General features: G+C 46.5%; 1 pseudogene; it reads left to right on the top strand.

The window, feature by feature from the left end:
* Positions 1 to 9,508: 9,508 nt before the first annotated feature.
* LOC125610379 lies at positions 9,509 to 10,464 on the top strand (annotated as a pseudogene).
* Positions 10,465 to 11,679: the final 1,215 nt, after the last annotated feature.

Below are 11,679 nucleotides of genomic sequence, written 5' to 3'. Positions count from 1 at the left end.
CCAGAGTCCAACCGAGTCAGGATGCGCAATGCTGAAATACTCAGCCTCCCACACAGAAAAATGTTTGCAAACACACATACCTTCACTTTCACACCAACATGCCCAGGCGCATGCATGCACACACACACACACACACACACACACACACACACCCCAACTTCCTATGTCTGTACATCCTATCCAACCTCTTGATTATCATTCTTGAATTAAGACAGGGATGAAAATTGTATGATTAATTTGCAGGTGGAAAAGCAAAGATATTTTGCAATAGATTTGAGATTCAGAGGTCCTGCTGGGTGGATGGTGAACAAATGTACTCCAGTTGGGATAGTGAGTTGGTCAAAGCTCTGCCACTATAACAAAATGTCTGAGACCATTAACTTATAAAGAGAAAAAGTTTATTTGGACTCACAGTTTTGGAGGCTCATAGCTCATAACCAATTGGCCCTAGGGCGAGACATCACATCCTAGCAGAAGTGAGTGGAAGAGCAAAACCACCCCCCTCAGGGTCAGAAAGTGAAAAAGAAAGAAGGGGCCAGGTCCTATGGTGCCCTTTAAGGGCACGTCTTGGCACCCCAGGACCTCACACAAGGCCCCATCTCTCAAATGTTCCATAACTTCCACATGGCACCCCACCCTGGGACCAAGCCTTTAACACTTGGGCCTTGGGGAACACTTACCCAGATGGGAACAGAGTGAGCATATGAGAGGTCTACAGAACAAGGTGAGTAAAAATGGACTTTGGGAACCTGGTCACCTAGGCAGGTACAAAGTCCTGAGCATCGGTTGGCAATATCCACTTCACAAGCACAGGGGAGGCCGAGTGTAAGGGCACCCACATCTTGATATCCATCCAGGCACAAGTTCTGGTCAGGCGCCTCAATTTTCATTGTAAAAAATATCCTGACTACTCCATCAACTGACAAAACATAGGAATATCTGAGAAAATCTGCTTGGCAGGTTCTTTCCAGAGAACATGACCTCGAACTTTCTGCTGCCCCTCCTTTATCAAAAAGTTTCAGAGAGAAATGATATCCAAGGTGGGCAGCCTGAAAGATGAACCATCATTCATTCTTCTAGCTAGTCTAAATCCTACCCTTGGATAAAATTCAGTGCATTCCATGAGAAAGCCAGGTGTGGAGCTCACACTGGTTGCTCCAGACCCCTCTCCTGCCCATCTATGAAATTCTGAATCATATTTTAAATTGTGCTTTGATGCCAGGCTTTGGGGTTTTCTCTTTCTTTGGCATTGGGGCATTAGAGAAAAACAGCTACATGAAACCTGCTACCGCACGGAACATCGGGGAGTGGCCGGGGAGTGGCCTGGAAATGGCCCCACAGTGTCTCACCTTACAAAGATGGATGGGAGACATTTTCAGATCTCAGTATCTGAAGAGCTGGAATGCTCCCCCAAACAGCTGGTTAATTTAAAATTTATGGGGACTGTAAGATTTTTAACAGTTTGTGTTCCCTTCTTTGCCTTGATGGCTGAGAAACTCAGAGCTAAATTTGCAGACTCCCTCTAGCAGCTGTGTTGGTCTCTGTGGTCTATGCATTCCTGGGTGCTTCACAGAATGCAGACCACCTCACCCCCCCAGTGTCACGGACATCACAGAAGATGTCCCAGTACATATCCCAGCCCACATGATGAAGCCAAGTCAATCATGGGAATTCTATTCCCTTTCTTTATGATTGGCTTGGGTATGGGCAAGGTACCCAATTCTAGCCAAAAAGAATTAATGAAGAAAAGTCGGCTTGGAGCATCTGGGGAAGTTTCCTCTCTCCTGAGAATGCAGGTCCTTCTTCTTCCTTTGGGCATCATGATGTGTGGCTAGGATCTCTACAAGGGTTACCAGCCAGAGAAAGAAGGAACTTGGGTCCCTGGATCACCTCCTGGAGTTCCTGTTACATAAGAGAAGAAATGGGCTCACTGTTTAACACTCACGGGCAAAACATGCTGCTTCTGTTAGTTACGTGCTGCATTTTTATCTTTGAATTTGGAGTCAACTAATTATCTATCATTGTTCATTTTAGGTATTTGGGCCAGTCACTACAAATCTTGTGTCGAATGAGGCTAAAGGGGTAGGGGGAGCATCTACACAAACAGGCAGAGTGATTGACAGCCAAAGACACGGATAATCTGTGGATGTGAGTCTGCGACTTCCACAACACTGTGCTGGTCAGTTGCTGCCCAAAAGAGCTATAGTTTATTCCTCATTGAACAAACACTGATCAAGCACCCACTGTTTTCCAGGTCTGCCAAGGCACTGAAGTTTCATCTGTGAACAAACTAGACAGATTCTGTTCTCTAGGGGTGGAGGGATCGATAGTTAATGTGTCCAAAGAAAGAAGGTGAACAGGGAATGCACAAGATGCACAATGAGGATGTGATGCAGGGGAGAAGGAAGGGCAAGGCCACTCCTCGTTCCTCGGGCCGGGCACTCAAGGAAGGAGTTTTTGAGGAAGGGATGTTTGAACTGAGACTTGAAAGGAAAGAAAGAAGCAGCTACAAGTCTCCCTGGAGAAAGAAGGTTCTACGTGAGGGGAACAGCAAGGGCCAAGGCCTTAGGGAGGAGTAGCTCCAAGTGTTGGGCAGAGCGTTTCAAACGATGGACCTACATCCATCGGTGGGTTGCAAAATCAATTTAACGGGTCAAGATCAGCGTATTTGTTTTTAGGATGTCAGAATGCCTTCGTTTTTTTTCCTTTTTTAAAAAATTAGTTGACAAAAATCGTATACATTTATGGTGAATATGAAGTTTATATATATATATATATATATATAAATTAAATTAGATTAAGCTAGCTGTTATCACCTCACACACTTATCTTTGTGTGTGTGTATTGAGAACATTCGAGATCTACTCTCCTAGCAATTTTCAAGTATGCCACGCATTATTATTTACTACAGTGACCTTGCTGTACCACAGAGCTCCTCATTCCTCCAAACTGAACATGTCCGTCCCCCATCCCCATGTAGTTCAGACCATGCAGTGTCTGTTTTCTATAACTGGCTTATGTCATTTAGCATAATATCCTCCAGGTTCATCCAAGTTTTCATAAATGAGCTTTTCCTTCCTTTCTAATGCTGAACAGTTTCCTCTGTGTGTGTGTGTGTGTTTGTGTGTGTACACAAAAATCACATTTCCCACATCCTTCATCCATCAATGGACGCTTAACTTTGACTCAGTGTTTTGGCTGATGCAAATAATTTCACAATTAACATGGACATGTAGCGCTGTCTCTTCAACATACTGATTGCATTTCCTTTGGATATGTACCTAGAAGAGGGACTGCCGAGTAATAGTATAGTTCTGTTTTTTATTTTTTGAGGAACATTCATACTGTTGTCTATAATGGCTGTACCAATTACCTTCCTAACAACAGGGTGCACAAATTCCCTTTCCTCCAAATCTTCACCAACACTTATCTTTGTCTATTTGACAACTGTCATTCTGACAGGTATGAGGTGATATCTTATTGTGATTTGCATTTCTCTGATGATTAGCAGTGCTAATATTTTTCATATGCTTACTGAAATTTATGTCTTCTTTTGAGAAATATCTATTCAGATCTTTTTCTTATTTTTAAATTGGGGTTTTTTTCCCATGTGGGTCATTTGCTATTCATTGTATGAGTTCCTTATATACTTTGGATATTAATCCCTCATCAGATATATAGCTTACATATATTTTCTCCCATTCCTTAGATTATTTGTTCACTCTGTTGATTGTTTTCTTTGCTGTGCAGAAATGTTTTAGTTGTTCAATCCTATTTATCTATGTCTGCTTTGTTGCCTGCACTTTGGGAATCAAATTAAAGATATCATTACCTAAAACAAGGTCATGAAACATTTTTCCTGTTTTCTTCTAGTATTTTATAGTTTCAGATCTAAGTCTTTAATTCATTTTCAATTGACTTTTTCATATGGCATGAGATAGAGGTCTAATTTCATTCTTTGCATATGGACACCCAGTTTGTCCAACACCAATTATTGAGGAGACCGCCCTTTTCACATTGTGTTCACGGCACCTTAGTCAAATATCAGTTGAATGTAAATGATCAGATTAATCTCTGAACTCTGTATTCTATTCCTTTGGTCTACTTATTTTTGTGCCAGTACCATACTGTTTTGATTACTGTAACTTTCAGCATATTTTGAAATCAAATGGTGTGATGCCCCTGGTTTTGTTCTTTTTGCTTAAAATTGCTTGGTTATTTGGGGTCCTTTGGGGGATTTATTTTTCTATTTCTATAAAAAGTGTCTTTGGGATTTTGATAGGTATTTCACGAATCTGTAGATTGCTTTGGGTGGTATGGATATCTTAAAAATATCAATACTTCCAATCCATGTACACAGAATGTGTGTCTTTTTAATTGATGTTTTAGAGTGTTGTGTGTGCAGGTCTTCCTCTTCCGAGGTTTAATTTATTTCTAATTATTATTTTTATAGTTTCTGTAAGTGAAATTGTTTTTTGCTTCTTTTTCAGATGGTTGTTTGGGTCTGATTTATGATTTCCGTCTCTTTGTTGAAGTTCTCATTTCGTTCTTGTATTTCATTCAGTTACCTACCTGTGTTTTCTTGCAGCTCACTGAGCTTCTTTAAGATGATTACTTGAATTATTTGTCAGGCAGTACATAATTTTCCATTTCTTTCAGGTCCATTATGGTGTTTTATTTTATTCCTTTGGTAGTGTCATATATCCTGACTATTGGTGACCCTTGTAGCCGTGAATTTGTGTCTATGCATTTGAAAAAGGAGGCACTGCTTCTGATTTTTATAGGCTGACTTCAGCAGGGAAAGCCTTTCACCAATCAGCCAACCCAAAGATACCGAGTGGGCTCTCTGATGGGATCTGCTGCTGTACCAGGCTGGCCGGGTACCTGGTTCGGCAGGTGAGAGGCCTGGAGCCTGCATCCAGAGGGCCTGGCCTGGACACTAGGACTGCAGGAGTGAACCTCAAGCTAGAGTCTGCAGGAGCAGGCCTTGAACCTCTGTCCACAAGGCCAACCTGGTTCCAGGGCAAGCTGCTAGCCTGGCACTGAGATATCCTGGTGTCTGGGTTTCCAGGAATGAACCTGGAACCTGAATCCATGGGGGCTGGCCTGGAGCTGGGCCCATGGGTACTGGCCTTGTTCCTGGAGCTGGGGTCTGTAGGAACTGACCTGGGACTGGACAGGCCTTAAACCCCTGAAACTACAGGGGTGGGAATGGGTCCTGAGTTTGCAGAGTCTGGCCTGGAACTTGGGTCTGGGGGAACCCATCTGATGCCAGGACACCAGGACACGCCCGGACCCTGAATCCACCAAAACCTATGGCCATGTGAACTGGCCTAGAGCTTGTGTCTAGCCTGCCTCTGGGGCAGGTGTGGAGCCTGATCTGTAGTGCTGGCCCAGTGCCTGGGTCTCTGGGAGCTGACCTGGAGGCCTTGCCTGTGGGGTTAGCCACGGAACCAGCCAGAAGCTGAGGCTACCCTGATCGCTGGGTCCTCGGGGGCTGCCCCAGCACCAGGTCTCCTAGCATCAGCCCAGAACCTGGGGCTACTGGAGTCTAGGGCCACAGGGACCAACCTGGAGCTGAACACGAGCGCCAGCCAAGCTCTGGGGCAAGTCTGGAGGAAGGGTCCTTGGGCAAGAGCAGCGCTTTTAAGAAGAAATAAAATAGAACAGAATAGATTAAAATACCAGGGTATATTGTCCCCAGTAAAGATTAATATATTGTTCCATGACACTTTTGTTTCAGTTGTATATAGGGCTAGTTAACAAGATAGAATATAAAATGAATTTCTTACCGCAAAGGTGGTTAAAAAAAGAAAAGAAGATGAAACCTACCACGGGAGGGGAATGACTAAGCCGGTTGCACTGGAGGAGAAAGATCCAGACCAGGACGAGGAGCCCGAGCAGCAGCCCCACAGGCAGGTGAGCCTGGAACCACCAGAGCCCGGGAGTGTCTGCGGCAGCCGAGGAGCAACACAAGGGCGAGCGACAAGCACAGAGGTCACTGTGAACTGGACAGCAGTGATTACTGTGGTGCAGTGGGGGCCAGAGCCTGACTGGAGAGGGTTAGGAGAGTGGAAGGTGAAGAACTGGAGTCAGCAACCAAGGAAGCACTTTTAAAAAGTTTTGCAAGCCAGGGAGCACAAGAGGGAGGTGGGCGCTGGAAGAGGCATGGGACCACTTGAGAGGCAGAACTCAGCCCACCTGGCTCAGTCCCGGTCATGCCCCTCCAGATCATTCCCCTCTAGCTCCAGGGCCCATGCTCCATAGGTACATGAGATACTGGGGAGAATTGTCAGAACGACTCTTTCCTCCAAACCAAGTCACCTCCCTAGGACACAGGGTGGATGCGTTTCTTGGAGGACTAGGAGGGAAGACAACGTGGTGAGAGTGAGTTGCTCTTGAGCCAGGCAGGACTCCAGGACCACCACACGCTGTCCAGAGATCTTGGGCAAGTCACATGCCGTTGCTGAGCCTTTTTAATATCAATGGGACAATAATAGTCATTTTGCAAAAAATAAAAAAGATGTCATCGAAAAAATGCTTAAAATATGCATATGTGTATATATATGCCATATATATGTGAAGAACTACTTATAATACAATGCCAAAATGTATTACTATACTATATATGTATATATATATACAGTTCTGTTACAATATATATAGTATGTTATATATTATATAGTACATACCTATAAGATATATAATAGAACTATATATATGTCAGGTGCCTGATTTAAACAGCAGGTCCAGGCTAAGGGATGCTGGCGCTCCTCTACTGGCAGGTATATTTGCATTTTAACAAGAACATTTAGGAGGTAATTCTTTTACCCTAATAATAGAACTATATATATTATAGTATAGTAATAGCAGAACCATATATAAATCATTACGATACTATATATAGTTCTGCTAGCTATATATAGTCTATAGTATATATACTATATGACCTATAGTATATATATATACTATATATATATACTATCTAGCAGAAGTATATATATAATATATATCTACCTGATATATATGTGTGTACATATATATTATAGATCTCCACCTCCACTAGGTTCTTTGAAAGCAGGACTGAACCTGATTTGTCTCTGTACCCTCAATGCCTGGCATAAGAGAGGAGTTCCCAAAATGCAAAATGAGTGCCTCCTTGAAAAAGATTATGCATGTGGAGCTGGGGTTGTGGCTCAGTGGCAGAGCACTCACCTAGCATGCATGAAGCACTGGGTTCGATTCTCAGCACCACATAGAAATAAAAGAAAGATATTGTTTCCACTTAAAATTTAAAAAATAAATATTTTTAAAAAACGAATATGCATGTGGATGGAGAGACAGGTGCAGCGAAGGACCCTTCCTGTCCACTCCAGTCAACTCAGCTTCTCCTTGAATTTCTCAGGCTGGAACAAAACCCGGGCCGTCGCTCAACTGAACAAGGGCAGAGCGCGCCTCACCTGGATTGGAGAGAATCTGTGGACCCAGAAACCCAGGGTGCACAATTTTGAGCATCCTTCAGGCCCTGAGAAAACCACTCAGGAAGAACCAGGCTCTGCACAAAACTGCAAGGAGCCTCAATGAGAGAAAATGATTTAATTATCAGAGTGTCACCAAACAAATTGTACGCCTCATTTTGGGGTACTTAATGCTTATGGTAATTAAGATTACGAAGATTTTTCTTCTCTCTTCTGTTTATATTTGGTTTAGCCATTCACAATAGAGCTAAAATTATTTCGGCTAATTTTAGGTGCTCTCTCCACATTGCCCCACGTTTCTTCCCCGGTGCTGCTACCCAAATGCCATCTTTAACTTCAGAGGCAACGGAATGCAGGACAAACTGGAATCAATGCTGCCTTTGTCTTCACTAATAAGTGGCTGCCACTGTGGAACCGCTAATTGGCTGATCTCCATGGGGAAGACACAATGGTGGCGAAAATGCTGGGGGATTAATTATAGGGCCGCCTTCTTCAAGCCCCTCTGCTGCCACTCCCTACTCCAATGCCTGAAACAGGGGTGGCCTCCCCGCCCACCTTGAGAAGCCAGTAGCTTCCCTGATGGAATTCTCCTGCACTGGGATTTGGGATCACACACCGGGCATGCTCAGAGATCAAGGGAGAGGGCCAGAGTCTGAGCTGAGACCTGGTAGGAAGGAGGACAATGGGGAATGAGAATGGGGAGACCCAAGTCATTGCGCCTGAGGAGGCATGACTATCCCCAGGTCACGTGGAGACACTGGGGTTCTGAGTGTTGAGAGTCATGCTCGCATATGCTAAGCTTAGCTCATGGAAGCAGCCAAGCTAGGAACAAAGAATTCTGGATTTGAACCCAGTCTTTGCCTGATTCCGAAGCACTCTTCTCCAAAGCTTCCCTCCACCATTAGTCTGTGGCCTCGGAAATCTCATTTCATTGTCTTTAGGGTAAAAGAATTACCTCTAAATGTTCTTGTTAAAATGCAAATATACCTGCCAGTGGAGGAGTGCCAGCATCCCTTAGCCTGGACCTGCTGTTTAAATCAGGCACCTGACATCCAGAGCAGGAGCAGAGACACGTGCAGCAGGACCTGAGGGAACCCAGTGGGTGCCTTGGGATGGGCTGGGGAGGCCTGGCAGGGTGGCATCTGAGCGGAAGCCACCGAAGAGATCGCACCCAAGGCAAACTGGGCCACGTTCAACAACCGAAAGACAAATGTGGTGTTCTCTTCCCAAAAGCCACCCTCCTGCTCCCACGCCACATCTCTGCTCGTGACGAGGAAGTCTTCAATGGCTCCTCCACACCTGCCTCTCCTCGACCCTGCAGCTGAGCCTTTAATTCTACCCACAGAACATGGCATCTCTCTCCACCCTGTCAGTCCTCGCCTGCTCCTGCTTGGAGTGCCATTTATCCCATGGCAAAGTTGCACTGGTCACTTATTTTAAATTGCCAGACGTTTTATTTGGGCTACTGCATCAGGGGAGGGAGATTTCTGTACAGGACTGAGCTTACCTCCAAATCCAGCAGGGGCTGCCATGGACTTGTGGCTAGTGGGCAGGGTGACAGAGTCAGAGGATGGATAACTACGGAGATGGACTCGGTTAGGAAAAAGCACTGTGGAATTCTTGCTAAAACTGAGCTCGGCGGGCCAAAGAGGGGGAGTCATTGAGAAGAGGAATCCAAGAAGTTTGGTCCTCTGAGCCCTTGGCCTCCAGGCTCATCCCTCTGGGCCACCCTCCATATACAGTCAGAATTGCCTACCCAGAGCATTGAGAGGGGTCCACCCTGTGAGCACAGGACCCTGGTCCCTTCTGCTCCGCCCCTAATGGTCCACACCTCGCTCACCATAGATGACAATATTGCTGTGCTCATTGTTGACAACTCTGGGATTTTAAAGGCCAGTTTTGTGGGCAGTCATGTGCCCTGAGCCAGTTTCTTCTCCATCATGGGACGTCTGAGGCACCAGGGCATGATGATAAGCCTGGACCAAAAGGATTCCCCCACATGGGCCATGAGGCCCAGGCAAGAGTGACATATGACCCTGAAGGACCCTGAAGAGCATGGCATTGTCATTGTCTAGACAACATGAAGATTTGGCATCACATCTTCTCAAGTTGCTCATGGCCCCCCAAGGAGCACCCCACATTCCTGAACAAGGCCCCCCTGAGCCCCAAGGCCAACTGTGAGATGACCCAGATTGCATTCAAGACCTTCAAAACCCCAGCCATCAGGGCTATGCTGTCCCTGTGGGCCTCTGGTCATGCCACTGGCATTATAATGGACTCTGGTGATGGGGTCCCCCACCCTAACAGGGAAACGCCCTCTCGAGCCCCATTCTGAGTCTGGACCTAACTGTGGGACCTGACAGACTGCTTCATGAAGGTCCTGTCAGAACGCAGCTACAGCTTTCCCTCCATGGCCAAGTGGGCAGGAAATCCCGAGTGACATCAAGGACAAGCTGGGCGCTGAAGGTCAAGCAGGAGAGGCCCTCTGCAGCCTGCAGCTCCTCCCTGGAAAAGAGTCCTGAGCTCCCTGCTAGCCAGGTGGCCACCATCAGCAACAAGCTGCCCCGAGATGCTCTCTCAGCCTTCCCTCAGGGGCATGGACTCCTGCAGCGTCCACACAACCACCTTCAGTTTCATCATGAAGTGTGATGTGACACTCCCAAGGACCACTGTGTCAGTGGTACCACCGTGCCCAGGCATTGCCCATCGGCTGCAGGAGACCACTGCCTTGGCGCCCAGCACCACGAAGATCAGATCACTCCAGGTGGACTGGCAGCTCTGTCCAGTGTCACTTTCCACCTTCCAGCAAATATGGACTAGCCAACGGGAGCAAGTCATGTCTGGCTCCTCCACCCTGCGTCCCAAAGGCCTCCAGACAGACAGTCCCCGAGCTGTGCTGCACCCTTTCTGGACAAAACCTAACTTGTGCGGAAACCATGATGAGCTTGGCATGGCTCTGTTGGGGTTTTTGTTTGGGGGCTTCTGACCGAGGACTTTAAAGCTGGATCGCAAAGATGCCGGCAGCTGGTTGGAGGAGCGGCTCCAGCGTCTGTGGTGTGGCTGAGGATTCTGTGCATTGCTCGTTTTAAAAATAGTCTCTCCAAATACCGCGAGCTGCATTCTGTCTCTCCCAAAGCCTCTCCCTCCTCCACAAGGAGGGTGGCCCAGTCTTGCCAAAGTCATGAAGGGAGGTGACGGTATGGCTTTTGTGCAAATTGTGTAATGAAATTATTTTTTCAACTTTGCATGCATGTTTTTGTGTTTGGCTTTATTTTTGGATGATCAGCCATCATTAGACCCCTTTTTGTCCCCCAACCTCCAGGCAAGGGTTGAAGTGTGACGGCCAGGAACGCTGACTTGAAACCAGACTGATACAAGCACACACCATAAACAAACACACACGACCCTGGGTCCCAAAGGCAGCTCCTGTCCCACAGATTTCCTGCTTTAAAACCTCCTCAAGGTCCCAGCAGCCTCAGATAATGTCCAAACTCCTGATGTAAAGGACCCTGTAAGACTGGTCATAGCCAGAAAGCCTTGAGGAAACCAGTCCCAGAAGGAAGAGAAGAACCCTCTGGTGTCCGTTCCTGATCCCCTAGGGACCTAGAAGGGCAAAACACACAAGAGCAGATTGTTCCCACTCTGCAATTGTTCTCACTGTTCCCCAGAAAAGGAGTTACGGTGACACCACTAAGGGACTGGCTTAGTTGTTGCCACACAACTGTGTGGACTGAGCCAGGGTCCAGGCCTGGTCTTCCCAGCAACATGATGTCACAATTGACCCCCCACCCGCCCTGTCCACCACCATGCTAAGACCTGTAAGGAGAGGCACCAGGGCAGCTTGCTCCACCCCTTTGTCCTTCCCCTTAGCCAATGCCTGGCAGATGGAACAGTCTAGAAAAAAGTGATGAGGGTGCTGGGTTGATTGTATGAAAAGGTTGTTCTTGACCCTCTGTGCTCAGAGGTCCAACACTATAATCAATCCCATTCTACAGACATAGAAACTGAGGCCCTGCGTAGGTAGATAAGGGACTGGGTAGCTAATATGGTGGTAGAGCAGGGTTTTCACCTCGATCTCCTTGAAGCAGAGCCCACGGTTTTAATGTGTACTCTGTACTCCTTAAAAGCCGCCTTGCGACTGGAAAGGAAGAACCCACTCTGGTCCTGAGGCTCTTTCCAAGACGCTAGGCTTTTGTCTAAA

The sequence above is a fragment of the Marmota marmota genome, unplaced genomic scaffold, assembly GCF_001458135.2.
Source record: "Marmota marmota marmota unplaced genomic scaffold, marMar, whole genome shotgun sequence".
Lineage (NCBI taxonomy): Eukaryota > Metazoa > Chordata > Mammalia > Rodentia > Sciuridae > Marmota > Marmota marmota.
The sequence above is the reverse complement of the archived record's forward strand: the minus strand, read 5'-3'. Positions and strand labels throughout refer to the sequence as shown.